This window comes from Marmota monax, unplaced genomic scaffold (assembly GCF_021218885.2).
Source record: "Marmota monax isolate L192 unplaced genomic scaffold, Marmota_monax_Labrador192_F-V1.1 WCK01_AAM20220418_F8-fsc00050, whole genome shotgun sequence".
NCBI lineage: Eukaryota > Metazoa > Chordata > Mammalia > Rodentia > Sciuridae > Marmota > Marmota monax.
Window position 1 is genome coordinate 2,561,992 of NW_026694552.1, and position 13,504 is coordinate 2,575,495.

At 36.1% G+C, this 13,504-nt stretch overlaps 1 non-coding gene across 1 annotated transcript; it reads left to right on the plus strand.

Annotated features, from left to right (window-relative positions):
- Positions 1-12,823: 12,823 nt before the first annotated feature.
- On the plus strand, positions 12,824-12,930 carry LOC124076801 (U6 spliceosomal RNA). Its single transcript, XR_006846468.1, has one exon. It is a non-coding gene; the product is annotated as a U6 spliceosomal RNA (small nuclear RNA).
- The last annotated feature ends 574 nt before the right edge of the window (positions 12,931-13,504 follow it).

The window sequence follows — 13,504 nt, forward strand, 5'->3', positions numbered from 1 at the left end:
TATACAGTGTCAGTCCATTTTTATAAAAGTGTAAATATGTTTGCATAATGCATTTGTGCTCAGAGAAAACTCTGCAAGTGTGTACACTAAAAAGTAGGCAATAGTGACTTCCAAGGTGACCAAGAATAGACATTACCTGTTAGTCTTACCACCTGAGGATTAGGTAACTTCATGCCATTCCTTTGCTGGTGTGCCCAAAGTGGGTCTTCCCTAGGTGGTCCCAGGTCAGTAGTCACCGTTGCTCCTTCTCCTGGGTCCTCTACCATCTTATTGCTGCCTAGTGTGTGGTGCTTTTCCTTTTATCTTTCCTTTCTTTTTGCTCACTCACATTTACTTTTCCCTAACTTATATGGATTATATTTTCCATATAATATTTTTAAAAACCAAAATCAGAAAGCAATATGTGATAATTGACTGAATTATTGAAGAACATTATGAGGGCAATAAAGATATTTAAAATTCTTGCTATCAGAATGTAAAACAAATAAAGTTAACAATACCTCTGGGATTCAGAACTAAAATCAGTCTGGCACTTATAACAGGGTTATTCTTGCTATAAGAGTTAGTCTTATCATCTGTGAAATGGGGATAACTACTTGCTTCACAGGACTGCACAGTGCATCAGATGGCATGATAAATATGTGATATGTTTTGAGCTAGCTCCCTTGCAGTAGCAGGACCCTGGAACTTATTATACACTGAAGTGGGAGTTGAAGGTAGTTCTTACCCATGCCCAGGAAGAACTCCAAGATTGGAGAAGGCGTGTCATTCTTCTCTGGATACAACCATATCTGGGCAGTCCCATCATGCTATGACCTATAACTGTACTCCCTCCTGACAACCTCTTCTATAATGGAGTCCTCATGGTGACAAGGTCCAACTGATTCTCTACAGTCCCCAAAGAGCTAAAACCCCTATTTGACCCCCAAAGGAATACACATAAAGGCCCTCTCCTAATGCATATTTTGGAACATTCTGCATGTCAGACTTTTGGATTAGGGGTGCTCAACAGGTAAATCCTATGTAAATATTCCAAAATCCAAAAAAAACTTTGAAGTCTGAAATATTTCTGGCCTCAAGCCTTTCTGTTAAGGGATACTCAACCTTTGGTAACATGTGTTTTCCTTAGTGGAACACCCTGTTATGCCATGAAATTTTTCAATCAAATGTTACTAAAATTTATCAAAAATAAAATTCAGGAGCTGGGGTTGTAGCTCAGTGGTAGAGCACTTGTCTAGCACATGTGGGGCCCTGGGTTCAATCCTCAGCACCACATAAAAATAAATAAATAAAATAAAGGTATCATGTCCATCTACAACTACAAAACTATTTTAAAAAATAGATTCAAAGTTATATCTCTGGGCTCAGCTTGCAAAATAGTTAAGCCAGCCTTGTGCTCTAATTTTTTAAAGTTTGTTTCAATTAATTTTTCAAGGACAAGACTTGCCCATAGAATCCTGGAGTAACAAAGGTTTAGAGTCCAGGGTCCAGGAAGGAGAGACACCTCTGCTAATGTATTTTCCCAGACTCTTTGGAAAGAATTGTCAGTGGAGTCTGCTCTGCAAAAGCAGTGTGAAAGAGATCAGGCTCATCCTCCCTGCCTTGTTCAGGCACCAGTGCACTTCATTTTCCCATTCAGAAGCTACCTGAATGGTGGTCAAGAAGCAGGGGCCCAGGGCAACTCCCTCATGGTTTAATGTCCTGACCAAGATTCTATTTGTTTTTACTCATTGGAAGAGTCTTGAGATCTAAATGCTAGCAGGCCACATCATTCCCCTCTAACTAGCCATATCTGCTTATTCAGATACTGCAGAACAAACTCTCAATAATTGAGAGGGGAAAAAAATGACCATCTCTGTAGTGTCTGTCAGCCTCTTCCCACATCCCACTAGGCCAGGGTTTGTTCCATGGGCCCATGTATGAAGTGACCATAGGAAGTAAGAATAGTGCTATGAAAGAAGTCAATAATATCGACTTCCCTCACCAACCTAATCTAACTATTGTTACAGCCGAGTTTGGAATCTGTCAAAAGCAGAAACCAGTGATGAGTCTCAGATATTGTAGCATTTCCAGAAGGAAGGTTGATAACAGTGGGCTTCTTCCACCAGGGAGAGGCAATACCTGATCCTTAAATGGAAGCAATTGTACTTTTTACAGTTTTATTGAGGTATAATTCACATACCATAAATTTGTGTGCTTTTAAAGCATACAATTTAATGGCATTTAGTATATCCAGAGTTGTGTATCCATAGCCACTATCTAATTTTTATAACATCCTCATCATCCAAAAAAAAAGAAACCCTTTATACATTAGCAAACATTATACATTCCCCTTTTTTTCTCCATCCCTCAACCCAACTTTCTGGCAACCACTAATTTGTCTCCATGGTTGAATATTGTTGACATTTAATATAAATGTTATTATATAATATATGGGTTTGGTGAGGGTACTGGAGCTTGAAGCTGGGGCATTCTACCACTGAGACACATTTCTAGCCCTTTTTGCTGTTTATGTTGAAACAGGGTCTTGCTAAATTGCTGAGTCTATCCTTGAATTTGTGATCCTCCTGCCTCAGCTTCTCAAGTGACTGGGATTACAGGAGTGTGCCACTTCCTCTATCTCAATATGTGGGATTTGTGACTAGTTTATTTCATATAGCTTGTATTTTGAAAGTTCATACATGTTGTAGGATGCATTAGTACTCCATTACTATCTTACCATCTAATAATATTCAATTAAATGGCAAACCACATTTTTAAAATTCATTTAATTGGTCACAATATTTGAGTTCTTTTCACCTTTGGCTACTATAGATAATGTTGCTATGGATATTTATGTAAAATTTTGTGTTTCAACACTGTTTTCAATTCTTTGGAGAATATTCTTAGGAGTAAAATTGCTGGGTCATATGATAATTATATGCTTAATATTTTGAAAAACTGCCCAACTATTTTCCAAGGGAAATTTATCATTTTGCACTTACACCTACAGCACATGAGGGTTACAATTTCCCCAAATTCGCTATTTTCTGCCTTTATTTTATTCATTCTAATGGGTGTGGATCTTCCTGTCATCTGATTTGCATTCCCATAATTGCTAATAATTTAAATATCTTTATTGGCATGGGGACCATTTGTATATCTTCTTCTTCAGAGAATTGTCTAAATAAACCTTTTGCCCTTGTTTAAGTTGGGTTTATTTTTTCTTTTGTTGTTCACTTGTAAGAGAACTTTATATATTCTAGGGTCAATTCCCTTATCATGTAAATGATTTGCAAATGTTTTCTGCCATTATGTGGATTGTCTTTTAAATCTTTGTATGATGTACTTTGAAGTACAAAATTTTTTTAACTAAGTCCAATTTATTTGTTTCATCTTTCTTCTTTTTAAAACAGATATTTTTAGTTGTAGATGGACACAATACCTTTTTTATTTATTTATATTTATGTTGTGCTGAGGATTGAACCCAGTACCTCACACATGCTAGGCAAGGACTCTGCCATTGAGGTACAATCCCAGCCCCTTCTATGCTTTTGATGGCTTATTTAAGGAAACATTGTCTAACCCATGGTGGTGAATATTTACTCCTATGATTTTTTTGACATTTATTTTTTAGTTGTAGTTGGACATAATACCATTTATTTATTTATTTATTTGGTGCTGAGGATTGAACCCAGGGCCTTGCACGTGCTAGGCGAATGCTCTCCTACTGAAGCACAACCTCAGCCCCAACTCCTATGTTTTCTTCTGACTTTTAAAAAATATTTATTTTTTAGTTATAGGTGAACACATATCTTTATTTTATTTTTATGTGGTGCTGAGGATCGAACCCAGTGCCTCACGCATACTAGGCTAGTGCTCTACCTCTGAGCCACAACCCCAGCCCCTTCTTCTGATTTTTATAGTTTCATTCCTTACACTTAGATATTTGATTCATTTTGAGTTTTCATATGATGTAAGATAGGGGATTTTGTTGTTGTTGTTGTTGTTTTTCTTTTTCTTTTTTTAGGGAACAGGGTTTTTATTTATTTATTTTTCAAGAAATTTTTTTTTACTTTTAAAAAAAATTGTTCTAATTAGTTATACATGACAACAGAATGCACTTTGTAGGATAAGGGTTTATGCTCATTCTTTTGCATGAAGATATCCAGTTGTACCTTTTCTTGAAAAACAGTTATTTTGGTATTGAATGATTTTTGGAACATTTCTCAAAAGTCCATTGACCATAAATGTGAGGGTTTAGTTCTATACATTCAATTGTTTTACTTATATATATATATATGTCTGTCTTCTGCCAATAGCATACTTCCTTGATTACTATAGCTTTGCAGGAAGTTTAGAAAAAGAGAAATGTGAGGCCTCCGAATTTCTTCTCCTTTTTCAGGATCGTTTTGCCTGGTTTGGGTACCTTGCAAGTCCACATGAATTTTGGGATAACCTTGTCAATTTCTGCAAAGAAGTCTGCTGAAATTTTGAAAGGGCTTGCTGTGAATCTGTAAATCAATTTGAGGATTACTGCTACTTTAACAATATTGTCTCCTAATACACAAATATAGCGTGTCTTTACATATATTTAGGAATTTAATTTCATTTTTTTTTAGTTTTCAGTGTATAATTCATGAACTTATTCAGTTAACTTTATTCCTAAACATTTTTTTCTTTTTGTTTTATAGTACTGGGGATTAAACTTGAGGCCTTGCACATGCTAGGCAAGCACTCTACCATTGAGCTACACCTAAGTCCATTTTATTCTTTTTTTTTAATGCTATGTAAATGAAATAACTTTTTTATTTCATTTTCAGTTGATTTATTGCTAGTGTATAGGAATATGATTCATATAGACAGATACAGTTTTGCATGCCTATAATCCCAGCTACTTGGGAAACTGAGACAGGAGGATTGCAAGTTCAAGGCCAGCCTTGGCAACTGAGTGAGTCCCTGTCTCAAAATTTTTAAAAAAAGTAAAAAATGCTGGGTATGTAGTTCAGTAGTAGAACACTCCTGGGTTCAATCCCTAGTACTGAAAAAAAAAGAAATACAATTCATTTTATATATTGATATTATACTCTGCAACCTTACTGAACACATTTATTTGGAGGTGTGGATACCTTAGGAATACTATTTACAAGATTAGTTTATTGGGCTGGAGAGGTAGCCCCGTGGTAGAGTTCTCGTGTAGTGTGTGTGAGGCCCCAGGTTTTTTCCCCTAGCACCATTTTTTTAAAAAGAAAGATAGTTTTATCTATGAATGAAGATAAATTTACTTCTTCATTTCAATCTAGATGACTTTTGCTTGTTTCTCTTGCCTAATTGCACAAGATAAAATCTCCAGTATAATACTGACTAAAAATATTAAGATTAAATATTCTTGTGTTGTTCCTGATCTTAGTAAAATACAGTAATGAGTCTTTAACCATGAGGTGTATTGTAACCTATTGCTTACACTTGTATATGTTCTTATCAGATCAAGGAAGTTTCATTTTGTCAAGTGTGTTTTCTGGGTCTGGTATGATCATGTGATTTTCCCTTTGTTTTATTAAAATGACATTTTAAATTAACTGATTTTCAGATGTTGAATTAGATTTGTATTCCTAGGATGAATTTCATTTCATCATTCTTAGGATGAATTTCATTTGGTTCTTTATATATTATGCTGGATTAATCACCATATTTAGTATTTTGTTAGCATTTTGTTGAGGATTTTTGTTTCTATATCCATAAGGGTTATTGATCTACAGTTTATTTTTCTTAAGATGGTTTTTTCTGGTTAAGTATTGGGATAATGTACATGTCATAAAATGAATTAGGAAGTATTTTCTCCAACTATTTTTGTAAGAGATTTTGAAGGATAGTTATTTTTTTAGGGTTTTCTAGAATAAATGAAGTTATCTGGGCATGGAAATTTCTTTGTGGGAATTTTTTATTACTATTTCAATCTCTTTAATTGTTATAGGTTGTGTTAATCAGTTTTTCATTACTTTGATCAAAATATCTGATAAGAACAACTTATAGGAATAAAAGTTTTATTTTGGCTTACAGTTTCAGCAGTCTCTGTTTGTTCATGGTCATTTGGCTGTAAGGCAGAAAAAAAAAACATGACAGTGGAAGGGGAAAGCTGTTCAGTTCACAGCAGATAAGAAGGAGAGAGAGGTGAAGGGCTTGGGGACTAGATAAACCCTTACAGTGCAAGTCCTCAGTGACCTACTTCCTCCAACTAGGTCCTAACTCCCAGTAGTCCATTCAGCTATTAATAGATTTATTCAGCAAAAGGATTAATCCTCTGATGAAGTCAGAGCCCTAATCATTGCCTAAAAGCCCCAGCTCTGAAAAATGCTGTATTGGGGACCATGCCTCCAACACATGAGCTTTTATGGGCATTCCAGATGCCAACCAAAACAGAGATCTATTCAAATTTTCTAATTGTTCCTGAGTTGGTTTCAATACACTGTATCTTTTTTAGAAAATGTCTATTTCATCTAGGATATCTAATTTATTGCCATATGGTTGTTCACAGTATTCTATTATAGTACTCTTCTTCTCTGTAAAGTCAGTAGTTATGCCCCCAATTTCATTCTTGATTTTGATAATGTGGGTCTTCTTGTTCTTTATTTCTTTCTCTCTTTCTTTCTTTCTTACTCTTACTTTCTTTATTCTTTTTCATTTTTTTAAGGTGCTGGAGGTCAAACCCAGGGCCTCACACCCACAAGGTAAATGCTCTACCACTAAGCTATATCCCCAGCCCTCTGCTTTTTCTTGATGAATGTAAGCTAGCAGTTGATCAATTTTGTTGGTTTTTGAAAAACAAATTTGGTTTCATTTTCTGTGTTGTTTTTCTATTCTCATTTATTCATGCTCTAATCTTTGTGACTTCCTTTGGGTTTGGGGTGTTCTGTTTTTCCCAGTAACTCTGTTAAGCCATGAAACAAGTCTCAAAATATTTAGAAGGATCAAATTAATATAAAATATGTTCTAAGACTAAAATGGCATGAAATTAGAAATCAATAACATAAGGAAAATTGGGAAATTTGAGAATATGTGGACAATAAAAACACTTCTAAATAACCAATCGGTCAAAGAATAAACAGAGGAGAAACTACATACTATTACATAATAATTTGAGTTCAAAGAAAATGAAAACATACCAAAGTTTACTGGATGTAACTAAAACAGAATTTAGAGGAAAATTCATAGCTGGAGACACCTATAAAAAGAAGAAAGAATTTGTTTAATAACCTAATATTCCACCTTTAAAAAACTATGAAAAGAATAGAGAACTAAAAACAAAGCAAGTAGAAGAAAGAAAATAAAATAGATGAGAGTGGAAATTAATGAAATAAAGAATACAAAAACAGTAGAGAAAAAAAAATGAAGCCAAAATTTTGTTCTTTGAAAAGGTCAACAAAACAATGAGTCATTAACTGTATTGATGAATAAAAAAAAATAGGAAAACATGAGAAGATTCAAGTTAGTAAAATCAGGACTGAAAGAGGAGACATTACTACCACACTTACAGAGAGAGAAAGGATTATGGGAGCATACTACTAACAATTGTATAACAATGAATCAGATAGCCTAGATGAATTGGACAAATTCCTAGGAAGACAAACTACCAAAAGTGACACAAGAAGAAATAGAACTTTTGGATAGACCAGTAACAAGTAAAGAGATTGAATTAGTAATTTTTAAAATCCTACAAAGATAATCCCAGGCCCAGAGGAAGGAATACTCCCCAATGAATATGAGACTAGGAGCACTCTTATATCAAAACAGGACTAGACATAACAAAAAAACTATAGCTTGATATCATTTATGAATATAGATACAAAAACTCCTCAAGAAATTACTAGCAAAATGAGTTACCAGCATGTAAAAAGAATATTCAGTGACCAAATGGAATTTATCTCAGGAAAGCAAGCTTGGTATAGCACATAAAAATCAGTCAATATAAAACCATATTAATAGAATAAAGGCCCAAAACTATTTCAGTAGATGCAGGAAAATATTTTGACTAAATCCAGCACCCTTGCATGATAAAAAAAAAAACAAAAAAAACCCTACAACACAACAGGAATACAAGGTGTCATGGTTTGGATATGAGATACCTCCTGAAAAGCTCATTTGGCAATGCAGGAATTTTCAGAAGTGAAATGAATGGATTATAAAAGTGAAATAAATTTTCAGAAGTGAAATGAATGGATTATAAAAGCTATAATCTAATTGGTGGATTAATACATTGTATGGATTAATAATCTGAGTGGATTACTGGGTGGTAACTGTAGGCAAGTGGGAATGGCTGGAAGAAGTAGGTCATTAGAGGTGTGCCTTTGGGGATTATATTTTGTCCCTGGCTCCTTGTGCGCTCTCTCTCTCTCTCTCTCTCTCTCTCTCTCTCTCTCTCTCTCTCTCTCTCCTTCCTGGCTGCCATGAACTGACAGGTTTCCTGCACCATGCCGTTTTACCTTGGTGTTCTGTCTCACCTCAAGTCCAGAGCAATGGAGTCATTGGAACATGGACTGAGACCTCTGAAACCATGAGCCAAAATAAACTTTTCCACCTCTATGTTGTTCTTGTCAGGTATTTTGGTCACAGTGATGGAAAGTGGACTAATAAACAAAAGAGCCTCCACAACTTGATGAAGGACATCTATGAAAAATAAGCAAGTTAATCATACTTCACAGTGTAATAAAGAAAAACTCCTCCCTAAGAACAAGAACATGACAAAGAAGTCTCTCACTGTTTCTACTCAACTCTGTATTGGATTATTCTAGCCAGGGCAATTAGGCTTAAAAAAAATAATTAAGTAAATAAATAAAGCATCCAAATAGGAAAGGAAAAATTAAAAGTGTTTCTATTTTTAAATAATAATCTTGCTAGGTGTAGTGGTACATAACTATAATCCCAACTACTTGGGAAGATGAGAAGGATCTCAAGTTTAAGACTAGCCTGGGAAATTTAGCAAGACTCTGCTTCAAAGATAAAAATAAAAAGGACTGGGAAGGTAATTTAATGGTAGAGAGCTCCTGGGTTCAATCCCCAGTACCACTAAAACAGAAAAAAAATCCCTGAAATCAAAAAAGTGATAGCTAAAACTTTAAAACTCAGAAGAAAACATAGGCATATATATATTTCTTCTTGATGAGGTCAAATGTATCTTGTCTTTTTTCATATATGCATTTGTTTTCAACATGAATAAAAAATGCTTAACGCAAGGTCATATATATAATTATATATATGCTTAACCCAAGGTTAAGCATATATATAATTATATATGCTTAACCCAAGGTTAAGCATATATAATTAATTGCATACATTAAAAATAATAACAACGGATTCATAACATACATGGAAGTAAAATATACAATGATAGAAAAAAGATGGGAGGGAGAATGCACAATTATAAGGTTCTTCCTTTACCCATGAAGTCATATTTTATTTGATGGTAGAATGTGATAACCTAGGATATATATTACAAACTCCAGATTCATGGGTCAGAGATTTTTATGGGTGGGGAGCAGGTGTAAAACAGAGAGCTGGAAACCTCTTTCCAATGAAAATCATTTCACTTACAACAGAATATGGAGATCAAACATAAGAGAGCTCTCAAAAATAGTAAAGATTTTGATATGTGGTGTAATGAAAATATATATTTGTTCTGTGTCCCCAGTTCCTGGCACAGAACACCTAAAACCCTTGGAATTTCCTGAAATATGTTGCCTTTTGTTATTCATATGAGACAAATTTGACAATACCTGAATTTCCACTAATGAGGTGACTCAATGTGGAACCCCTAGATAACTTCAGAACAGGGACTGGTCACCAGAAAAACTAAACAGATGATTAGGGAGTTGGAACTTTAACCCTGCCCCCCATCAAAGAAGGAACAAGAGTTGGATATGTAGTTTAATCACTAGTGGCTAATGATGTAGTCAATCATTCCTCTATTAAAACCACAAAATGAATTCACTCAGGAGTTTCTGTGTTAGTAAACACATTTAAATGATGGACAGACAGAGTACTCATAAATAGCATGGAAGTGCTGTGCCAAATATATCCCATACCTTACCCTGTGAGTGTCTCATTTAGCTGTTCCTGAGTTGTATCTGTTACTGGAGGTTGAGAGTCATCTATGGAGCATGTGATTTATTTCTCTTTTCTTGAGTGTAATTGTCTAAGACTAGGCAATTATGCCAGCACAGATGCAGAATTATACAATGAGGCAGAAGTAGATAGTGTTTAGGGAAGTCTTATTACAAGGCAAGAGAAAGTGAGATAGAACCCAGTGAGAGGGGCAGGCAGATCCACTGGGGACCAAAATGCATGGAAATGATGAAGCTTTTCCCTTTTGTTAGGATATGGGGTGGGAATGTGTATTGGCATGAAACCTTGGCCATGTCTCTTTGGGCCTGGTGTTTTGCATAGTTGTTGTCTGTTTAGGAAAATTCATGTGTCTATGTTGTGTTAAAATTGTGAGCATGTACCTGAGTACTTAGTTTGTTTTGCTCTTTTTGGCCTAGTGCCACAAGCAGAAGGAAATATAATTGTGGAACTGATCCTTGGAGCAGCTTGTGGGTGCATGTGTCACCTTGGAAACAGGATGTGTGCCTATAAATCTACAGGAGATAGTGTTGGGCCTCTTTCTGGAATGTGGCAGAAGACTGGTACCTTTGGATCCATTTCTGATCATGGGATGTTTACAACTGCTCTCTTTTCTCATTCCCCCCTCCTTCCATTCCTGCTCATTTGTAGCTAACTACCTTGCTAACATATCTTTTATGATAAGCTGGTTATAGTAAGTAAAGTACTTTCCTGAATTCTGAGTCATTCTAGCAAATTACTAAGCTTAAAGAGGGGGTGAGAGGAACCCTCAAATTTGTAATTGGCCAGGCAGAATTGTGGGTAGCCTGGGCACCCCATTTGCTTCTGGCATATGAAGTGGGGCAAGACTTATGAGACTTAACCCTTAACCTGTATAGTCTTGTTTTAGTTAGATTTTTCACAGCTGTGACCAAAAAGACCTGACAAGAACAATTAGAGGAGGAAAAGTTTGGGGACTCATGGTTTCAGAGGTCTCCTCAGGGCTTGAGGTGAGGAAGAACATCATGGCAGAAGTGTGAGGCAGGGGAAAGGATGCCAGGAAGCAGAGAGCACTCTGCTCAGCAAGGACAAAATATCAACCCCAAAGTCAGGCCCTGAGGGACTGACTTCTGGCTACAACCTATCTGCCTACAATTACCACTCAGTTAATACCTATCAGGGGATTAACACACTGATTAGGTTAAGGCCCTCATAACCCAAATGTTTCACCCCCAAACCTTGTTTCACCCCAACATCTCACACATGAGCTTTTGGGGGACACCTAATACCTAAACCATAACAGGTCTTTACTAATTCTGAGGCATTAATGTTGACATAGGCTTGCTGCCCTATGCATATTGAAGCTAATACTATGGCATCACTTTTTTTTTCAAAAAATAAAAGGGTCTATCTACATTTTGGGAACAAATTTTTGCCAAATGCATGTCAGATAGAGCACTAATCTCCAGGATATATAAAGAACTCAAAAATCTTAACACCAAACAAACAAACAACCCGATCAATAAATGGGCAAAGGAGCTGAACAGACACTTCTCAGAAGATATACAATCGATCAACAAATAAATGAAAAAAATGAACAACATCTCTAGTAATTAGACAAATGCAAATCAAGACTACTCTAAGATTTCATCTCATGCCTGTCAGAATGGCAGTCATCAAGAATACACACAACAGGGCTGGGGTTGTGGCTCAGTGGTAGAGCATTCACCTAGCATGTGCGGAGCGCTGGGTTCGATCCTCAGCACCACATACAAATAAAATAAAGGTATTGTGCCCAGCTACAAATAAAGCAAAATATTTAAAAAAAAAGAATACAGACAACAATAAATTTTGGTGAGGATGTGGGGGAAAAGTTTTGCTCATACATTGCTGGTAATACTGCAAATTGATGCAACCACTTAGGAAAGCAGTATGGAGATTCCTTAGAAAACTTGGAATGGAACCACCACTTGACCCAGCTATCCCACTCCTCGGTCTATACCCAAAGGACTTAAAAACAGCATACTGCAGTGACACAGCCACATCAATGTTCATAGCAGCACAATTCACAATAGCCAAACTGTGGAACCAACCTAGATGCCCTTCAATAGATGAATGGACAAAGAAACTGTTATGTATATATTATACACACACACACACACATATACACACACACACAACTCACACACACACACATATATATATACACACACACAACTCACACACACACACACACACACACACACACATGATCAATGGGTAGAAGGGCCAGGAGCTAAAAATGAGCTCGAATCTATCTCCTTGATCAGTTGTTAGTGGGAGAATTTATAAAAAGGGAGAGGGGAGAAGCCACTTATTGACTGGATGTAAGAAGACAGCAGGTTTAGGGTTCTTTTACACAAGCATAGATGGTGGTCATGACTCTTCACAGATTGTATGTTTCATTTCAGGGAGTTCTGCACAGGGGATTTTGAGCTTGAGATGTTAAAAGGTCATTGGCTTCTTCTGCACATGTCCCCTCTTGAAAAGTCAATTCCAAACCATCCGTGAGTGGAGTCTGGAGGATTTTTCTGAAAGACCACTTAAAACTTTGTTATTTAAGGAATTTATGTCCTAGTGTGTACAGACCTTTGCTGATTTTAGTGTCATAATTAGAAAGAATTAGAGGACATAAAATTGTTATCAGAGAATTAGACAATTGGTTGGTGTTGAAAAACAACTACACATTTAGTGTCAGAAGTAGTGCCCAATGCTCACTTTGGTAGCACATATACTAAAATTGGAACAATACAGAGAAGATTAGCATGACCCCTGCTCAAGGATGACATGCAAATTCGTGAATCGTTCCATATTTTTAATCAGGTCCTCTCCTGAGAAAGTTTCCAAGTTCTCTCATTTTGACTACTGACTTAGCAATTCATTTGTCTATTTTAATAAATGTGTTCAGACACCAAGAAAAAAAAAAGACGTAGTGCCTGAAAATATCACACATTGTGAAAGACAGTTGAGAGGACCTTGGTAAATTCATTAGAGATATAGACTAAACTATAGACCTGCTAACTGCCAGTGACAATCCAGAAAGGGAAAGCTGGGAAGACTCCTCCTGGGATCAGAAAAAAAACCTCATTTGGTAGAACAATGTATGCCTCAAGGCATAGTTGAAAACAACAGAACAATTAGCAGGCAATTAGTGGAGTTTAATTAACAGTTGGGTGTGGTCAGGGAAAAGACTATCAAAGAAAGCCCTGCCAAAACTACCCTAATCCTAGGGTGACTGTGGGCATAGCCAAAGCTGTGCATTCCGAAGAGTAACAAAGAACTTCACACTATGTGTGGACATAGATTTTACTAAAATAATCCAGTTAGTCACTAAACAAATAAACATGGAAGTAACAAAAACAAGACCCAGATGGGTAAGGCAGAACCAGTA